The sequence below is a fragment of the Anoplopoma fimbria genome, chromosome 21 (genome assembly GCF_027596085.1).
Source record: "Anoplopoma fimbria isolate UVic2021 breed Golden Eagle Sablefish chromosome 21, Afim_UVic_2022, whole genome shotgun sequence".
NCBI lineage: Eukaryota > Metazoa > Chordata > Actinopteri > Perciformes > Anoplopomatidae > Anoplopoma > Anoplopoma fimbria.
The window spans coordinates 12022838-12042688 of record NC_072469.1 but is presented as its reverse complement, the minus strand read 5'-3'; positions in this window follow the sequence as shown (position 1 = coordinate 12042688).

The following is a 19851-nucleotide window of genomic DNA, read 5'->3' as shown; positions in this document are numbered from 1 at the left end:
TCCCAGGGTTCCAAATACCAACCCTTGGGCAGTGACCCTCGGGCTCGTGCATCGATACAAACGAACAAGGCACCGTTTAGCGTCTATATGAGATGCACCAGACATTCACCAAGGTCCAATGTAAACATTTGCATCATTATTAGACTGCCACTTTAACCAAATGTACACAAATTAACCAGGGGTACCATGTTACCTGCGGCCCTTTTCGCAAGCTTAACCAGATGTTACAATGTTAAGTGCCGTCGCTTCACAACCGCAAGCATTTTACGTCAGCCACGTGTTAGAACTTTACCAGGTATTACAACATTAACCATTCAGTATAGTACCCAAGGAAATATAATAATATAAAAATGTTAATATTTTGATTATTTTTAATAATTGAACGTCGTTGGAAATCTTACACTATGTCCACTTTTTTCAACTCCTGATGGATATGCTCTTACCAAGGTGCAATGAATGATGAATTCCATTAAAATTTGAAGTGTGTGGCCAATTGTTTATTATTAGCATAGGTCACGCCTCATAAACAGACTTTGGGGACATGCAACCAAAAAAGGGCTCTAAGCAGAAATGAAGGCCCTGTTAAAGAAACCTATACAAAGTAAACATGTGATTTTGCAGAGAATCAGTGATGGCGTTAAAATCCGGAAAACCAAAAAGCATCCAAAAGCAATATGTAAACCATGGAAGGGTCTTAAATGTCTTAATTGGGATCAATGGGCCGGCGTTATTTCTAAAGCCCACACATTTAAAAATTTGAGCATATGATATATATGAGGATGTTTCTTTTTTTGTTTCCTGGATTTGGACAAACAATTTGTGGGCTATAAAAACGAAAAGTTTTATTCTTATCTTGGTAAAGGTGCTCTAGACCATTTTTCTCTAACCCAGAGAAGAAATAAGAAAACATTGGTGAATCGCAGAGTTCAAGGCTACTTACAAATTACGAACAAAATTAAGAGGAAACTGGCTCTTATATAGCTTCCTACATGAGGCCCATTGAGCGTAGAGCTGATTGACTGCTTATCTAGGGCCTCTGAACCCAAGTTTGAATGCTATATCTGACTGATCCCTGTGTATAATGGATAATCCATATTGTCCTCCAAGGCAATGTGGGTTCTCAGGTATAATAGCTTGCCATTACTGTATGTCATTTGAAACTACTCTACTACTACTGTATAAGACACATTTTCCTTTTCTTTTCTGGTTGTTGCTTTTCTTTTGTTTTTGGTTATTTGGTTTTATATTGTCCTATTTGCACTTGTACAAGTCCCTGCCGTTGATAATGATTCTGTTAAGGTGTTTAATATTTGTCAAGGATATAAAAAAATGTCTGGTCATGTGAGGTAATTGGTTTCATACTTTTGGTTTCCCTTTGTTTTCTTATGTTAGCTTGGTGTATGGTGTACTGTATGGTGGTTATAAAGGTCTGTCAAAAATTCACAAAATAATAATAATTTTGGGGTTATTTCACAAAAGTTAACCTGTATCTGTAGGCTTTCTAAGATGCGTTTGATAAGTTGGTGCTGGGTTTAAACTTTCTGCAGCCTCTTTATTCCTCTTTTTCCCCCTCTCTTCTCTCTTATCCTTTTTTATTCCCAAACAAAGACCCTCCCAACTTAATTTGTCTATTTGTTTATCACTAAAGGAAAGGTTGGTGGAAGCTTGGTAGGTTAAAAATAAAAATAAAACTGAACTGTTGGAGATTTTTTTACATTTTGATGCGTTTATATAAAACTTAATATTAACCTTAATGATGGTATGGAACTTCATATAATAAAGGTCACCGACCCATGCTGAACCGTCATGGTGTCCATTACATCCCTTTTCTCCTCTCTGTTCTGGCTCTGCAGTGATGGAATGATCTGCTCACTGAAGTCAGCTGAGTCACATGCTTAAAAAAATACACATCGATACTACATCTTTTGCTTTTGTCTCATTTCTAAAGGGAAAACAACTCGCAACACTTAGAGGGTGTCACTGCTTTTTGGATGTACTCCCAATGTTTGATGAAATCTATCTCTAAAGCTAGTCAGTGGAAACATTGGCAAGTCCTTATGACACATTGATTAACTGTAATAATAATAATCATTTAAAAGTGGTATAAAAGACGTGCTGAGCTTCTTTCTAGACCTTCTTAACTCAGTGTCCACTTACTAAATGTCTCTCTGAGTTTTCAGCAACACCTAAAGGCCTCCATCAGGAAATGGAATTTGCTTAGTTGTCAATGATATGGGAAAAGGAAGTTAAATAATAATTAAGTGATCAATTGAATGGTTTTGTGTCATTCATAAAATACACTTATGTTGCAAGATTCTCAAACAAATACATCAGATGGTATATTCATATGACAACCTCTTTATATGATTGAACTCTCTTATTTTGTCAATAATTGATTATCCGTTCATACACCAGTTGTTGATGCTTCACGTGAAGCTTAGTATTTCTGAATACATCAATAAACACTTACTTTATAGTGTTATAATATATTATAGACTATTGATTAAATGTTTATATACTTCATAGAAATGTTCATAAGAGTAATTTAAATAAAGGGTTACCGTTTTGCCTGTTTCTGTTAAATATTGTAAGGTTTAATTGTGCTGTATCGACATGGAGCCTCGTGCTGATGTTTATGTTCCAATGAATGGTTGTGTTGTCTATGTTTCTGAAACTCCTTTCCTCACATTCAGTATTAACTCTCAGTCATGACATATTGTTATCAAAAGCTTTAATATATGATTTCAGTAGGGTTTTATACTACCAGCCTTGTGGTGCAACCTTGAACCCACACACAGACAGCATAAAAGCAGCAAAGCCACAATAAATTATGTACATCGCCAATCACTTCATTACCACGAAAAATGCACATACCATATGCCCAATGTATACAGTCCAGACCTCGATAGGTGCACACAGGTTTACACGCACAAATAGACACATCCAGGAGCTGATGCACAGAGATACACACTACAGACACACACACACACACACAAATATACCTGATTTCCATGACAATTAAAGCGGCGGTGTTGGATGCAGGAGCGCGTTTGCACAGCAGGAGGCTAATGTGGATCCCCGCATGCTCGGCCAGGTGGCCACGTCCGCCTCCTCGGCCACCCACGCTCTGGGTAAGGGAGAGAGAAAGGGGGGGGGGATAAACATGGAGAACATGGAAGACACTTTTTTGTCCTAAAGTTATCCATTTTAGAGCCAGCGAGCATCTTGATGCTGTATTTCATGGTGAAACAGAATAGGCAGACTAAAATACGAGATGGTTTTGATCAAATTAAGCATAACCGTTGTGCATTTTGTGATAAAATGCTCAGATGCAGATGTTTATATGTTGTGAATAAAAAAATAGATATGCAATTTTGAACACCTGAGGGCCATGGTGGCCATTTTCCAAATAGGACTATTGATGATTGGGCCCTAGTGCAAGCAACTAGCTGTGATAAATGCACACATATTCACACACACACCACCAGGCTTATTATATATTTTACCAACAGTGTGTTGGGAGTTTACAGTGGAATTAGATAATTAGGCTGTTGTATTGGGAAGGTAGAGTGAATGAACATAATCACAAGAGAACATTCATTGTTTAGGACATTGTTGGAAGGCCCACTTTCTCTACTGGCATGTCCCACCCAACATCAAGGGCCCTAGCACTTTCCAGCATATGTCACTTAAAGCACTTTACATTGTTTAGGACATATGTTGGAAGGCCCATATTTTTTCATATCATAAAAACATATAAGCATAAATGACCCCCCCAAAGAATATCTGTGTGTGAGCACACACTGTGGGGTAAAATAAAAAATTATTAGCAATGCATTTCAAATCAAATTTTGGGACCAATGTTGCGTACAAAGGCCTAAAATTGGCATCTGTGTTTAGTCCAGTGGGACACAGTTCCATCGTGGCTTCTGATTAAAGACCCGTCTTCACTGGGATCTTTCATTCTATGACTCCAATACAAGTTATTAGGCCTGACTATTGTTATCAGAACAATTTATATAGTGAGATTTGGGAGTGATTCCAATAGGCTATGTGCTGAGGCTCACTGCTGTCCATGACCCACCGTTTCACTCCGTCTCCGGTATTTTCTGTGGATCATTCAGTCTTTCTAGATGCACCACTGCCCACTGAGCTCATAGAGGACAGTGAAGTGGAACCCAGATTCCTTCAGAGCTCACTGATAAACCTCCCTTCATCTCATCCTGCCCACTTAAACATTCCAGCAGAGTACCAGACCCCACTTTATCTGCTGTGTGCCTAGGCCAACCATGGCCCCTATCAGGAAGTGGACTAAATGCACTTTTCCCATCCCTTATAAAATATAATATATAGACCACACATTCTATCCCCATCATTTCAAAATGTTCAGCCCCAGCGACCAGAGACAGACGTCATCACACTCAGGTAGACATTTCACATTTTGGGTTAATTTCTTAACTTTTACATTTATTTGCGTTTATTTGTTCCACAACCTTCTATACAACTTTGTGTTGTGTAGAAGGTTGTGGAACAAATAAACAGTAGGAGCCAGATCTCTGGCTCTACCATCCTGAGATTTGAGGAACGTCAAATTACATTGCCATCTATAGGATCTTCTGTTTTATAGGTACATATTGCAAAAACCATATGTGCTGGTCTGTTCTAAATGTTAGCTGGGTCAAGAAGGAACACCCATTCTCAAATTGAATGTAAAAATGAAAAGAAATGAATTCACATGAAGCGTTCTGAGGTAAATTCTCTGGAAAATGTGGTAAAGCATATCATTTAGTGTCTCATCCCAGCTGCTCTCCCTCAGGACACTGTATGTTGACTCAGAGTCTGTATTGCTGAATAAGCATTGATCTAATGAACTTCCCAGTGTAAGACCCTATCAGCTCCATGAATCATTTCCTGCTCACACTGCGTCATTTTAGATTTATATTTCAGAACTACAACTCCATTAAGTGGGCTGGGCTCTATTTGACCCAACTGAAGCTGACTGGTCCTGAGTTTAAGACAGGATGTTGGATGGTCTTAATCGCTTTTTTCAAGTCTTCTTCAATACAGCATCATGTTAATTTAGTAAATGATTGTCCATTTGGAGTCAAATAGACCATAAAGCAGGTTGCATTGACAGGTCCCTTCCACAGCATTGTCCTTATCTGGGAGTTGACCATGTTTTCGTCTTAGAACTTTAACTTTTTCACAGTGCACAGTGTGTTTTCAGTTCATTGTTAACTGTTAATTGTGTAACACTTTGGTCGCCGGACAATGCCTCATTCAGCGATCGGTTGTACTTAGCACCACCCTCTCCTGTCACTTCTGGTGGCAAAAAAACAAGATGGCGACAGCGAAAACACAAAATGCCAAACTAGAGGCTTCAAAACGAAGTCCCTAAACCAATTGGTGACATAATGGTGTCTACATCCTCTTCTTATATCGTTCTATGCTCTAATACTAGCATCACAGTCTTTTAGATTGTATGGGCGGTCATAAACCAAGAGGACAGGGATACAAAGAATTTCCCTCTCTTTGGTATTTTTGTTGCAAACAGATATGCATCGATGATTGCTGGGAAATATGTATGTTAATGTTGGTCATGAGACAATATGATATACAGAAGCTAGTCCTGATAGGTTTCACTTTACCTTCCCAATACAACAGCCTAAGTAACTAATTTGACTGTAAAATATATAATAAGCCTGGTGGTGTGTGTGTGAATATGTGTGCATTGATCACAGCTAGTTACTAGCTTGCACTAGGGCCCTATCATCAATAGTCAGAAAATCTGTTTTTTTTCAACATTTAGTAATATTCAGATCCTATTTGGCGGCCATTTTGAAAAATGGCCACCTTGGCCCTCAGGGGTCCAATTTGCATATCTATATCTATTTATACGTATAAACATCTGCATCAGTGCCGTACTCATAAACAACAAATGGTGCTGTTTGTCTGTCTGTCGATCTGTCTGTCTAACACAGGGTCATCGGCAAAAAAGTTGAAGCTGGCTCAAATGTTGATGCAACACAACACCATCCTGCAGGGCATTGCCATGGCCATCGCACACAAGCTCTCTTTTTTCTGCTGGAATACTTTTATAAAATGTGCTTCTACGTGTGTGTTTTTATGACTGTATTGCCACACCATGGCAAGTGAATAAACTCTATTTGTTCTCTCTATTTTTTGTAATGACATGGCGACTAGTGGATCAGCAACAGGATAATTCACATTTAAATGTAATTATTGGGTTTTAACTCACGTGAATATCTACAGATACAAGTGTTAAAACTAAAAACAAGGGACCTGATCAGATCACACTTATGTTAAAATGATCGGTTAATTTACGTGACGCTATCAACTAACCAGCTAACGCTACCGAGAGCCGCTGCGCTATTTATAGCAGCTCGTCCATTTTAATCTTTTAACTTAGCTTTACCTCTTTTATACTCTTTTATGACAACCGCAGCTGGTTGCTAGGAGATGGGAGCAGCAAAAGGGTTGGGGCGCGGAAAGCTGGTGACAGGAAATCCCCTGTCGACCAGACCGTCTCATTTCGGGGACCGCTCGGTCGAGCCTTTGCGGTATTCAAAGGACCCGGCCGACGTAGAACGCGAAGGCTGGTTCCTCCGAAGGCTGCAGCCGCTGGATTGGGACACAGCTATTGTTCACCTCAGTTGCACCAGTGACAAATGCCAAGTTACTTTCTGTTTCTGAAGGAAGGAAGAGCCTCAAAACTCTGCAAAACCAATATGTAGACATTAATAGTTCTCCCTCTAATGGTTGGGAAGTGGGAGATGGATGGAGAAGGAGATGATGGGAGGGGTGAAAGGACACAAGGGAGATCAGAGCAGGGGAGAAAAGTAAAGAAGTGAAGGAAACCAGGATAGAAGATGGTAGCTACATCCTGCTCTCCCTTCCCCCTCTCTCTCCTCCCCCCTTCCAAGTGTTATAAATAATGCAGAGCGCGGCGCCCCCCGGTGTTGTGAAGTGTTTGTTAATGGTCGTGCTAATTGCAATAAACAGGAGTGGTGTTTGAGCCCTCTAACAGGCACAGCACTCCTAATTAGGTTGGCTCGGCCTGATGGGACACTGGGAGGAGAGGGGGAAGAAGGAGAGGACAGAGTGAGGAAGCAAAAAAAGGGAGGTCAGACTGAAGGAGGGGACAGAAAGGGAAAGTGCTAGAATGAGAAAGGATGTTTTCAGAGAGAGACACTTGTAGAGAGGGTAGCAAGAAGATGAGAGGAAGAGCGAGCAGGGGGGGCGGGGGTGAAGGGGAAGAAGATAAGAATGCCAAGTAGGATTCAGAGAAAGAGAAGGAGAGGGAGAGGAGAGGTGGGGGAGGAGCCAAGGAAAAGGTCAGATCATATCTGATCAGAGGTCTGATCATGGAGGTAGAGAGAGGAGGAAGAGGACAAGGAGACAAGGAGGACTTCATCCCTTCATCACCTGATGACGAGCCCTACTACTAGCGGACTGAAACTGCTAATTAGAAAAGAAATGTACACAAGAAGATGTAACACTCATATTAGTATGCAAATAGTGCATTAACTCACACTTTATCATCAAAATAAAGCACATTCAAGTGGTGGAAACCGCCATTCCTGTGGAGCAGGTTTCGACACACAAAGGGTGTCACAGTAAAAAATGCGTCATGTCCGTCAATGTTACTGGTTGTTGTTGATTTCACTGATAGAAGCCTTCTTGAATACTTGCTAACAGCCGTATTAGAGCTGTATTAACGGTGCTTTCAAAACTAATCCTCTTGGTACATCTTAAAGTTCATCTACCAAGGTTCTAAGTACGGTTCATTTGGACTGGTGTGAAAGCCATCAATCGAACTCCTGCTGATTGTGAAATCTGTTAAGGGAGCGACCTGATTGATTTGTATTTAAGGTCATCTATATGAGCACGTCAACTTGGGTATTTTCCCTGACTAATAAGTCAAAATCTTTTAAAACTGCTTTGCTTGTGCCTGAGCTTGTTTATTTTTTCAGTTCTTTAGATCCATTTAAAAGTGTGCAAAAGCGATCCCTCAACAATACACCTCATGTTCTTGCCTGTGCACTTCCGGATATTCGCGCTGTGTGTTTGCACCGCGTTCATTTTTATATTATTTGGGATGCTAATTTTGACTGGTGAAAAAACAGGGCTTGTAATGTAATGTACTTACCATTAAAAAATGAAAAGCAGACTTCTTAGAGGGTCTTTGTGGTAGTCAGAACTCTTCTAAACAAGTCACCCAATCCAAGCCAATCATCAGCGTCCTGTGTTGCATTGGGTCCGGGCAGGTAGCATCATGTGGCTTTTTGGCGGAGTGTTTGAGCCCCAAATTTGATGTCTGGCAACCAATGCAGCCCCGAAACTAAAGGCGATAATGTGAGCAGATGAAAAGCTGCAGGGTCCACTTATGATTAATTCATGTCGTATTGGGTTTACCATAAATACAAGCTGAAAACAAAAAAAGTTCACACCAGCTTTTTCCCAACAGTGAAGGTGCAGGACACAGTGTTGACCTGGGGACAGGTACTGATCTGTTTCATGACCGGACAGCTGTACCTGCACCACGTCCAGTTAACGCAGCATTTTCCTAGGATTCCAAAATATCTGGTAAATACTCCAAATACATGGATCATGTTTATGTGTGTGTTTCATTGTGTTTTTATCCTCTGAAACATAATGGAGATTAAACATGGCTGGATCCCCCCCGAGATGGGACTGCAGTATTTTGTTTTCCTGAATAATTAACCAGCCGCCCTAAAACATGACTACTGTGTGTGTGTGTGTGTGTGTGTGTGTGTGTGTGTGTGTGTGTGTGTGTGTGTGTGTGTGTGTGTGTGTGTGTGTGTGCGACACAGGCAGGACAATTACGAGTCCGCCATAATGAGTCCTGCTGGATGAAGAGGAGACACGGGAGGAAGAGAAAATAAACAAAAGGAGAAGGAGGGGAGGTGGTAGGAGTAAAAACAAAGGCAAACACAAGGGAGAAATTAGATGGTTGAAGGAGGCAAGGATTTGACAGAAAGGACGGAACATAGGGAGAGGTAAGGAAGGAAGGAGGAGAGAGTGGGAAGGAGGGGGGTGAAGGAGGGAAACTAAGGGAGGGGGGAGGCTAATGCAGAATAGAAAGGAAAGAGGATGGGAACAGAAGGCACGAAAGTAATGGATAAAAAGAAGACAATTAGAGGAGGAAGAGGAACAGCAGCTTCCTTCTCTTGAGGAGGTGGGAGTAGGAAGGAGGGAGACAGGAGGGGCTGCTGCAGCTCATGCATCATTCACTATACTGTTTGGATTTTTGAAATTGTGTATAACAAATGTATTTTGATGTAATACACATGGAACACAAGCAGCTAATAAAACCAACACAGACAGTCAGAGTAAGGTTAAAGTACAGGGAATAGCGGCGGTAAACTAGAGCGGACTTAATCTATGGGAGTACTGTTGGAATTGTACTAGTTTACATACTACAGATTGTTGTTGACAGGAACATTGTACGCAGCACTGCACAGGATAAATCTATTTACATTTCTGTTGTTGCAGTCTTTATGGTCGGTGTAGTTTCTCACCTTTGTCAAATGTTTATGCTCAGAGTGATAACAGGAAGGATTACCACATCCAAACTTACCCTTTCAGTTATCTCAAAACTTGGCTCAGATATTGCTAGCATTCACATTACTCATAACCTTATTGATTAGCTTACTGTGGTAACCTAGGTCGCTGCTTATTTTCTAATGGCTCAGCGGGCGTTTCCATTTGAGAATACTGGAAAAGAACTCGGATGGGTCCGCGTAAACTTCTGTCTTCACAGGAAACAACTCGCTTAAGTTTAGGCCACAAAACCACCTGTTTAGGTTAAGGAAATACTTAGTTTGGTTTGGGCAGAATAACTACTTAGTTAAAATTAAGGAAAACATTGATGTTTTGGTTAAAATAACTACGGAAGTGTGCAAAACACATGACCAAAACATCAAAGTTGACTTTTCATCTCACCTGGGTGAAGACCACTGTTTGTGTGACCCATCCACTGCCCCTTGTGGGCTTTTGGAATCCATATACTTCCTCATCACGATTACATTGATAACACACAATTATTTTGTCGGATAGCTACGAATTAAACCGCATTATTAAAGGAGTATATCAAAATATTAAAAGGAGTAGAAAGAAAGAAAGGAGGAGAACCCAGGAATGAACGTGATGAAAGGATTACCAGAAAGGAAGGAAGCAAGATGGAGGATGGGAAGATGAGGATAGGAAAGGAAGTGGCACGCAGAAATAGAGTTATAGAACTAGGTATGGAGCAGAAAATAAGGAAAGATATGAAGTAAAGCAAAGTAAACAGGGAATATGGGAAAAGAGGGAGGAAGCATAGGAAAATTGGAAGGAGGCCAGATGAAGAGAAGAGGAAGACAATGAGGAGGAGAAAGGAATGGAGAAGAAAGAGTGGATGAAGAAGGAAGAGAATCTTGGTAATTTTATGTTCAACATTAGCCCCACTTGGCCATGTTTTGAAATGGAGATATCTTTATTACATTCACTCATGAAATTCACTTGAACTCATCATCTTTATTAATGCCATCCGTTCCTTTGGCAGGATGAAAATAAATTCTTTGTCTGGGTGCATTGAGCCACGCCGTGCCAAGTCTTATCAGCCGACACTCGATGCGTTCATGCAGAACTTTGTTATTAGGATCCGTGATGCGGAGGTTGACGCTGAGCTGTGGGGATGAATAATTCTCGCTGTTGTTAATTATTTCCAGAGGGGATTTGGAACAAGCAGCCTGCAGGTTAGGTAAAAAAATCGACAAGCTGACCTGCCGACCCGACGAAGTGACTGAATCTTCATCAGCTTCCTCCTTTATATCCGCATCAAAGAGCCTTCCTCACAATGCAAGGTCAACATAGTCAGTCATGTACAGTATAAAAATATATATACAGTATATAAAATCTGCTCCAGAGCCGGAGAGATGTGCGGCAGAGGTCATCCCAGCATCCCAACCCGTCAGATACTGATGCTTTGTCAGTTTCCTTGGTGTCACTTTCTATCTCACTGGGTAGCCCAGCGCGTCAAACTATGACGCTCCACTACAGTCGTAGTTACCAAGTGTAGTAAACACTCATATTCACACAGTTTACCAAGTGTTTACTACACTTGGTTAACGGTGTGAATTCAAACAGAATCACTTATTCAGTTTCAGGAAGAAAAAACATGGTTGGGCTCAAAATAAGTACGAAAACTTAAAAATAACTCAACGACACTTTAAGACATGAACATCGGTCTCTTGGTTAAAAAGTCCAGTGTTTTTAAAATATTTTATTCACAACTATTCCCCCATTAGAAAACCTTGAGAAAACAGCAGCAGGGTCTGACTCCGCTCAGTCCTGGTTCTGGTTCTCCCATGCCTCCCTTCACTCCAGCAGGCCCAGCGGTACGGCCTGGGTCTCCAGTAGCGGGGCATAAGTTTTGGACTCCTGTCCAGAGGAGGAGCTGTTGCTGCCGGGTGGGGGCTATCGCAGGAGTCTGAGCTGATGGAGTTTCTGAAACAGTTTGAGACTGTTTCATTACCAGTAAAAAAATTCTCATGTTTATGCTATACGTTCATATTAAAAATCAGATTCAGCCAATACATCATATCTCTTTAAACTACACTATATAGCTCGGCAACACACTAATGTGTCTCGTTGAGACGGGTCCAAGGATATGGACTTGGGTTTATAAGCCAATAGAGGATTTTATGTGTATAATTCAGCAGCTACAGGCCTTTACCTCTCCAAGCAACCATTGGGCTGCAAAACACTTTTAATACAGTTTAAAACACATTTATATTGTTTACAAATACAATATTCATAATTGTATTGGTCTCCAAACACTCAAAGTTAGGTTGAATATTATAGTCTCAGTAGGTAAGAGACAAATATAATATACACTGTATAAGGGGAAAAATAGGTTATCTTAGTCTACAAGGAGACAATATAAGATTGGAAGAAATAAAATGGCATTAGAAATATATTTTCTAATGAATTCAACACTGATCAATGCTGATTGTGCCACTAAACAGATTAAACCGGAGAGAAAGAGAGAGCTGAAAAGAGAAAGAGAGACAGATGGAGAAAGTGGGTGTGAATGGTAATGTGATGGAGTACTGCTGGATACACAGGTAGCAGGTGGACAAGTGGATTGGCCTTAAATGCTTTCAAGCCCAAAGCTAATGGAAGGATCTGGGATGGGGAGAGATCATTAGGGAGACAGCACTGGGAACACTCCAGAGCCCTGTGTTGTTCTGCTGCTTTAGTCATTCTTCCTCTTGTGGTTTTTAATGCTCTCCCCCTGTGTACTGCATGTACAGAAACCTTGATTGTGGTATAAACCAAGAAGTGCTTCATCATCTGGAGCTGTCACAGAGTCTCTGTGGTTGAAGGTTACTTTGATACTCGCATGTCAACTGGCTTCAATCGTAATTATTGTGAATCTGCACTGACCAGTCTCAGACCACATCAACCTTAAGTCTGGTTCAAGCAGGTTAATATCCATAACATGATCCACCTTAATCTCAACTAGGACTGGGTATCATTTAAAAGATTAAAAATGCCAGTATTAATACCAGTAGTCTTAAAGTGATACCGATACAATAGAGTACTTTGTTTTTTTTACACTGGATACCCATCATGTGCATGGAAGCTGTGTGTATGTCCTACTGGCTAACTAACTGTGCTCATACAGTGGTTCTCAATGATAACACCGTCCCCTCAACAATATTGTCAAAGATTCATGACTTTCAAATGCTTAATAAGACCATTTCTAGGCGACCATAATGTTACACTCAAACACACTGTGAAAGGGTTAAAGTTCTAAGATGAAAACATTGGACAACTCGCAGACCAGATTACTCTGTGGTAGAGCCCAGTCAATCACAGTAAGCCCACCCTAAAGCATACTCTGCTTTATGGTCTATTTTACTCTAAACGGACCATAATTTACCAAATGAACATCATGCTGTATTGAAGAAGACTTGAAACTAGAGATTGAGACCATAAACTCATGTTTACAATGTTTACTGAGGGAATAAATCAAGAGAGAAGTAGAGTCATTTTCTCATAGACTTCTATACAACCTGTGGAAAACCTACCCACAGAGAGTAAGAAAGAGAGAGAGAGAGACACGATCCTCAAGGGTCATACAGTCGGACCAATCGCAAAAGCCCGGACGATAATTTGATATGCGGCGATCATAAAAACCCAGCAGAGATTGAAGACCAAAACTGGTAGAAGCATCACGATAAAAAAGAGCAGCATTCAGATACTTTGCCTAAAAAAAGACACGTTCCTCGTGTGATGATGATGTCGCACCACCTGATCAGAGCTTAGAGACTCTCGCTTGGATTTCGAGCGATAGAACAGGACCCTTCCCAAGAAAATAAACTATCATCTGGATTTGGTCTGAGGCTTAGGTCCAGGGTCTTTGTTATGAGAAAATCAAATGGACCTGTGAAGACCTCTCCTAGACCCACAAAGACCTCTGCTGCTCCCACCATTGTGTGCTTGAATGCATGAGAGCGAGGGCGTCGCAAGTCTGGGGGTAGGAAGTGGGGAAGGGGTGGGGGTGTTTATTATCTTTCAACAACTAAGGGACATGGGATTATAAAATACAAACTCTGAATTCAACAAAACATGGCAGGAGATGTGGGATCGAACCGACCCGAGAATGCTCTGTGACGCCCGAGAATCTACTGCCTACATCCCTCCAGCTAAACTAGATAAGATAAGATAAGATAAGATAATCCTTTATTAGTCCCGCAGCGGGGAAATTTGCAGAGTTGAAAAAGGTCCTCAGGAGTGCTCCCTGCACTCCAAAGGACCTTAGTCTCCTCAGCAGATACAGTCTGCTCTGACCCTTTTTGTAAAGTGCGTTAGTGTGATTAGTCCAGTCCAGTTTATTGTTCAAGTGAACACCCAGGTACTTATAAGATTTCACAATCTCAATGTCCTGTCCCTGGATGTTCACTGGTTCCGGAGGACAGTGTTTACCCCGGCGGAAGTCCACCACCAGCTCTTTGGTTTTACCAGAGTTGATTTGGAGGCGGTTCCGCCGGCACCGTCCTATGAAGTCCTGGTTCAGTTCTCTGTATTCCCTGTCATCACCGGCGGAGATGAGGCCGACGTTTGCAGAGTCATCAGAGAACTTTTGCAGGTGGCAGGTAGCAGAGTTATATTTGAAGTCCGATGTGTAGATGGAGAAGAGGAATGGAGCCAGAACGGTTCCTTGTGGGGCCCCCGTGCTGCAGGACACCAGATCTGACTCACACTCCCTTATCCTCACATACTGTGGACGGTTGGTGAGGTAGTCCAGGATCCACGCAGTGAGGTGGTGGTCCACCCCGGTCTGCTCCAGCTTGTCCCTCAGAAGCAAAGGCTGGATGGTGTTGAAGGCACTGGAGAAGTCGAAGAACATGACTCTCACAGTGCTTCCAGCCTTTTCAAGGTGAGAAAGGCATCTTTGTAGCAGGTAGATGACAGCGTCATTCACCCCGATGCCAGATTGGTAGGCGAACTGAAGTGGGTCTAAAGATGAGGTCACCATGGGGCGGAGGTGCACAAGGACCAGCCTCTCCAGGGTCTTCATCAGGTGGGATGTTAGAGCCATCGGCCTGAAGCTGCTGAAGTCCTTGGCCCCCGGGGTCTTTGGTACTGGTACCACACAGGATATCTTCCATAGCTGTGGTACCCTCCCCAGCTTCAAGCTCAAGCTGAAGACATGCTCCACTATCCTGCACAGCTGGTCTGCTCAGGATCAGCTGTGCAGGATAGTGGAGCATGTCTTCAACTTGAGCTTGAACTACAATTTACGATTGACGTGAACCCCGCAAATCTCTCATGAAACTGCAAGAAATGTTTTTTAAATGACCAAAATTATTCTGACGGAGGCTACGAGGACATCACTAGCATACATACAGGAGAGATGGTGACCTCTGAGGAGTTTATTGGTACCAGAGCCGCCGCTGAGAGCAGCTTGATGTGGACTCCACATGCTGCCATGTCTTCTTTCTCTCAAGTCCTTATCTCAGCACTTCAGCCCTGTATCTGCATTCTCATGTATTTCATTTCTCACTGATTGATTAGTAATGCCCAATTTTTGTTTGTTGCTGCCAAACAAAGTCTTGGGTTCAATTGGATTTCACAGGTTACAGGGCGACTCTCTGAGAGGTGTTGATAATTACACCCACTCCTGACAGCAGGTTAAGAATTAGTATGTCTGAAGGAGTGGACAACTGCAGTCACATTTGTTGGAGTGTGTGTTGGCAGCAGTGACATTGGGGACATTATTGGGAGTCATTGTAAAATAAAATAAAAAGAAGAGTCTTCTACCATCTGTCTATCCCAACTCCCAAACCCACGCTCCCTTTAAATTACATTCAGGAGTGATGTGCTTTATGCCATCATGCCTTTTACACCTACTTGGAGATAATTCTTCCATGTAAATATTTTGATATTACCATGTTTATTTTGGGTGTTTCATGTTACCTGCAATACGCTGTAGAAAAAGCCAACTGGACAAAATACTGTTTACAATAATAATGAAGAAATTCTTAGATTTTAATTTGCGGATATTATATATTATTATTATTCTTGTCAATAAATCTAATTTGCAGATGCAATCAAACAATGAAGTGATGCTAATCACAAGTGTTGTGTGTGTCAAAGCCTTACTTTGTGCCAAAATAATAATAAATAAAAATAAATACAAAAAATTCAAAACACACTAATGAACCACACTGTTGCACTGAATGACATGTTCTTCCATCAAAACACACACACTGTAGTTTATTTTGACTCAACCCCACATCCACCATCCTGCTGCCCCGAATACTACTAGAGCAACACAGGTGGATTAATCTGCCTTGTAAATAGTCTAGTTTTTAGGAAATGACTGAGCCTTTTATATTAATGAAACTGACTTTCTCTGTTTAAATATTTACATTATCAGAAGGAACCTATGGGCTTGGGGCTGAGAGCCACGGACAGGAAGTCAGAAAGTATTTAATTACAATACAATTACAGATTACAAATGCTAAAATATAGTAAAATAGTGGCACAATTTAGGATTCATAAGGTCTGTCTCAGTAATGTCAGTTAAACAATAACATCCAACAAAAATTTGCACAATAAACTGGTAGATCCTAGAATAGAGTATGTTTGGAGGCCAACAGGAACTAAGCACCTTGTTCCCTCGAATAAAAAGCAATGGGATTTATTTCATCGGATTTTGGATTACTGCAGAAAATAAGATCTGTTGCAAATACAAGTTTATGAGACCTACACGTTTGTTTAGCAAGATAGTCTACACAATTGAATACCACTTTTATGATTTTTGAAGCATAAATGCAATATCCAGAAGTAAGAAAAGCTTTGGAAAATAACATTAGGCTATAAACGAACTATACCTCGGGCCAATGAATATGAGTCTACACAACGAGGCTCTGAAGGCAGACACTAGTTGTTGTGATGACGTTTTGTCACCTAATTTCACCACTAATTAGCAACCGCCTGTTCTAAGTCTGATAAACCTCAAAATTGATGAGAAGGATATCTACAGACATTTTTTATCGTAGAACAAAACATTAAAATCTTTTCAGCTTGTTTTAGCCACAGACATCATTTCAGGCATCTAACCAAAAATACATTGAAAAACCCCATTGACTTTGAGATGAGTAAACCAGAAGTGCAGAATTGCTAACTGTTGAAAAGTTCAAAAAAATAAAATGAAAATGAAAATAAAAAGTTGAAACAGGTTGGTAGCTTATATAAATAAATATATTTAAATGTAAAGCCTTTAGACTCGACGCTAGAAAAAAATAAAGTGCCATTTCTCCGTTTATTCATTTGTTGCTGTGTGTATTGGCTGGTATCATCAAATCATTATGACATTCTGAGTTTTATAAAATTTCTAGTGTTTCTGACTTAAATCAATGCATTTTCACATCATTTTTGACCAACATTATTACAATAAATAATGCCCCCAAATCTAACATAATAATTGTTCTATTATTTATTATTTATCACAGACCTTGTGTGAACATTTAATTATGTTGTAAAAAAATGTTCCTGTAAAATCTTAACCGGTAAATCAAAAGCACATTAATTATATTTGTTCATGAATTAAAAATAGTTATCACGAGCAGTTTACAAATTATTTTACATAAAGGACTTGAAAGTTGTATCAATAAACATCACCATCAACCCTGCGTATCATTCCGCCGCAGCTCACAACCTAAAAACGTATTCTTTAGAAACACAAAGAGGGGGTTTGGACTATGCCCACTCATATTTTTTTTACATGTAGCCATGCTACGAAGGGATAGCCTCAGGGACTTATTGGCATGTGAGCATTGCATACAGATGAACACAATAGTCATTCTAATGAGATACTTTTAACAGAAACTGTCCCCTGATTAATGCTCTGTGGTGAAAAAATCTTTTCAATTTGTGCAAATCTATTCCATGCCCCTACCACTATCTAACATGCAGTAAGTGGGCGGCCACACTGGCGGCTCACAGAAAGTCTCTGTTGTCTGACGGATAGACTTCTGTCTGCTGGGTTGTTGCTCAAAGTCAATGTGGTGGGCAGAGCAGAAGTACGGCAAAACACTGATGCCCAGACAGCTGTGCTCATCGCAGTGTTGAATAAAAAGAAATGAAAGGAACGCACCACACATCATAAATTAGCATGAATTAAATAAACATGGCTAAGAGCCCCTCTAGTGGCCCATACAAGCTGCAATATTCATCATATAATTTGAAAGAAGGAATAAAACAACAGACTATTCTGTGCTATTCTGGAGCTCTATGGGTGCTGCAGTAAAGGTCACAGGGTCACTAAAACAGAGGGTTAAGAAGAAAAACATAGGCTTTTATCATAGAGAAATCTGTGAGTTAGATTTCGACATATTTTGCATGCTAAGTTGGCATTTTCCCCTGAGGGTGGTATTTGTACTGATTATAAAAAATAAAATAATAAAAAACAAAAAATGGTGATGTTTTTTGTTATGACAGTGCTAAAGGAAAGGTCAGTGGGTCACTAAAAACATTAGGGTATACCCTCTGGGAACCATGCATATCAACATTAAAGGGGACAAACTATGCTCATAATAAGGTTCATACCTGTATTTTGGGTTTCTGCCAAGAACATGTTTATATGCTCTGATGTTCTAAAAACACATTATCTTTCAGAAACTGTCCATATGAATATACCTGTATTCACCTTCTGTAAAACGCTTTGTTTTAGCTCCTGTCTCTTTAAGCCCTCGTCTCAAAAAAGCCCAGTGTGCTCCAATTGGTTTGTGAGAAAAATATGCATCTTTGCAAAGATAGTTCAGCATTCAAGACAGATTGAAATCTGATTGTTCAAAACACCTCTAGAGGAGCCACTCACTGACTTAATAAATACATGGTTTGTGTCCTCTGTCCTTCTGATAACAGCAGTTAAAGTTATTACATGTAGCCAAGAAAACATAGACAGATTGCGATCATATTTGCAATCTGACCATCACAGACTAATAATATGTGAGTTAGTGTAAATGAAAGTGTCTTAAAGTCAAGATGACATGAAAAATGTCTTTAGAAATATTTCAGATCACATTCCTGGTGTTATTGTGCACCTATGAACAATTTTTGGAAAAAAATATCTTTGTATTTTCAATTCAATCATCTTTCTTCCTGTAAAAGTAATTATGACATGTGGTCACGTAAGATCGTACAAACCAATTCAAATAATGTCACGGCATCCATCCATCAATCAATCTGCAACTTTTTAGCGACAAGGTAGGTGTGTGTCTGTAGCCAAATCCTCTGTAGCTACATATATCCCTACATTCTAATACCGCCCACTTTTTAAGCTTTACAATCAAGTCAGAAGGATTTGATTTGAATCCCACATGTTATGGTCCACCGTTCAAGTTTTCTGTTTCACTGGGGAAAACTCATAGAACCAAAAGCTAAAGGTGCTTTAACCAGATGTTATATACTCACATGTACTTCCAAGTACTCCAAGTTTCACACTGTATGAGACACTGTAATGCATCCTGTCTAAGACACTGTCATCTCCATCTGAATAAAGACTGGTCTAAACACTGCACACCTGCTGAGAATGAAAACAAATGTCTCTCCATTTAGCAGATACATTTAGGCCTATTGCGCTAGTCCGCATCTGAATAAAACACTATTTACGGCTGCATTATCATTATGAGGGAATGGGAGCAGAGGATGAAAAACAATGGGATAGTTAGGAGGAAAACATTAACACAAATATGAAACAATGTGCGCGCAGGAAAAAAAAGGGTTGCCCTTCAACAGAAAAGCCCCTCTGGCCTGCATGCGGTCCTAATTAGAAGGCAAAGCTTTTTGACGGTAAATTGATTTTTAATTGTTCCGTCCCTGCATTCATCCAGGTGGCCAAGTTCCCCCGGTTAATCTCTCTCTGTGTCTGTCTCCTGAAAAAAGAGGAATTCATCCAACATTAGACAGAGAGGAAAATCAACTGACAAAAACAAGAGTTGTGCCATAATTGTCAGTAATGCTTTTCTGCTTTAGTCATTTTAGATGCGTTACAGGGCAAACAGTCACAGTGGATGTTTTCCATTTGCTCAGATTTTTTCTTCCTTAGCAAGAAGCCACTCAGGCCTGTGTGGGCTAATGGCCGTGACAGTGTGTAAAAGCAGTTTGACAGCAGTGATCTACGCAAGCCATTGTTGAAGGAGGCCTGGGGGGGTCGCTGATCTGATTATTATGCTGCTGGTGATCCTGGTACTGTGCCAGTTATCTGGTGAGTGGAGGACGTGGGGAGTTTGTAGCAGGGTTACACCA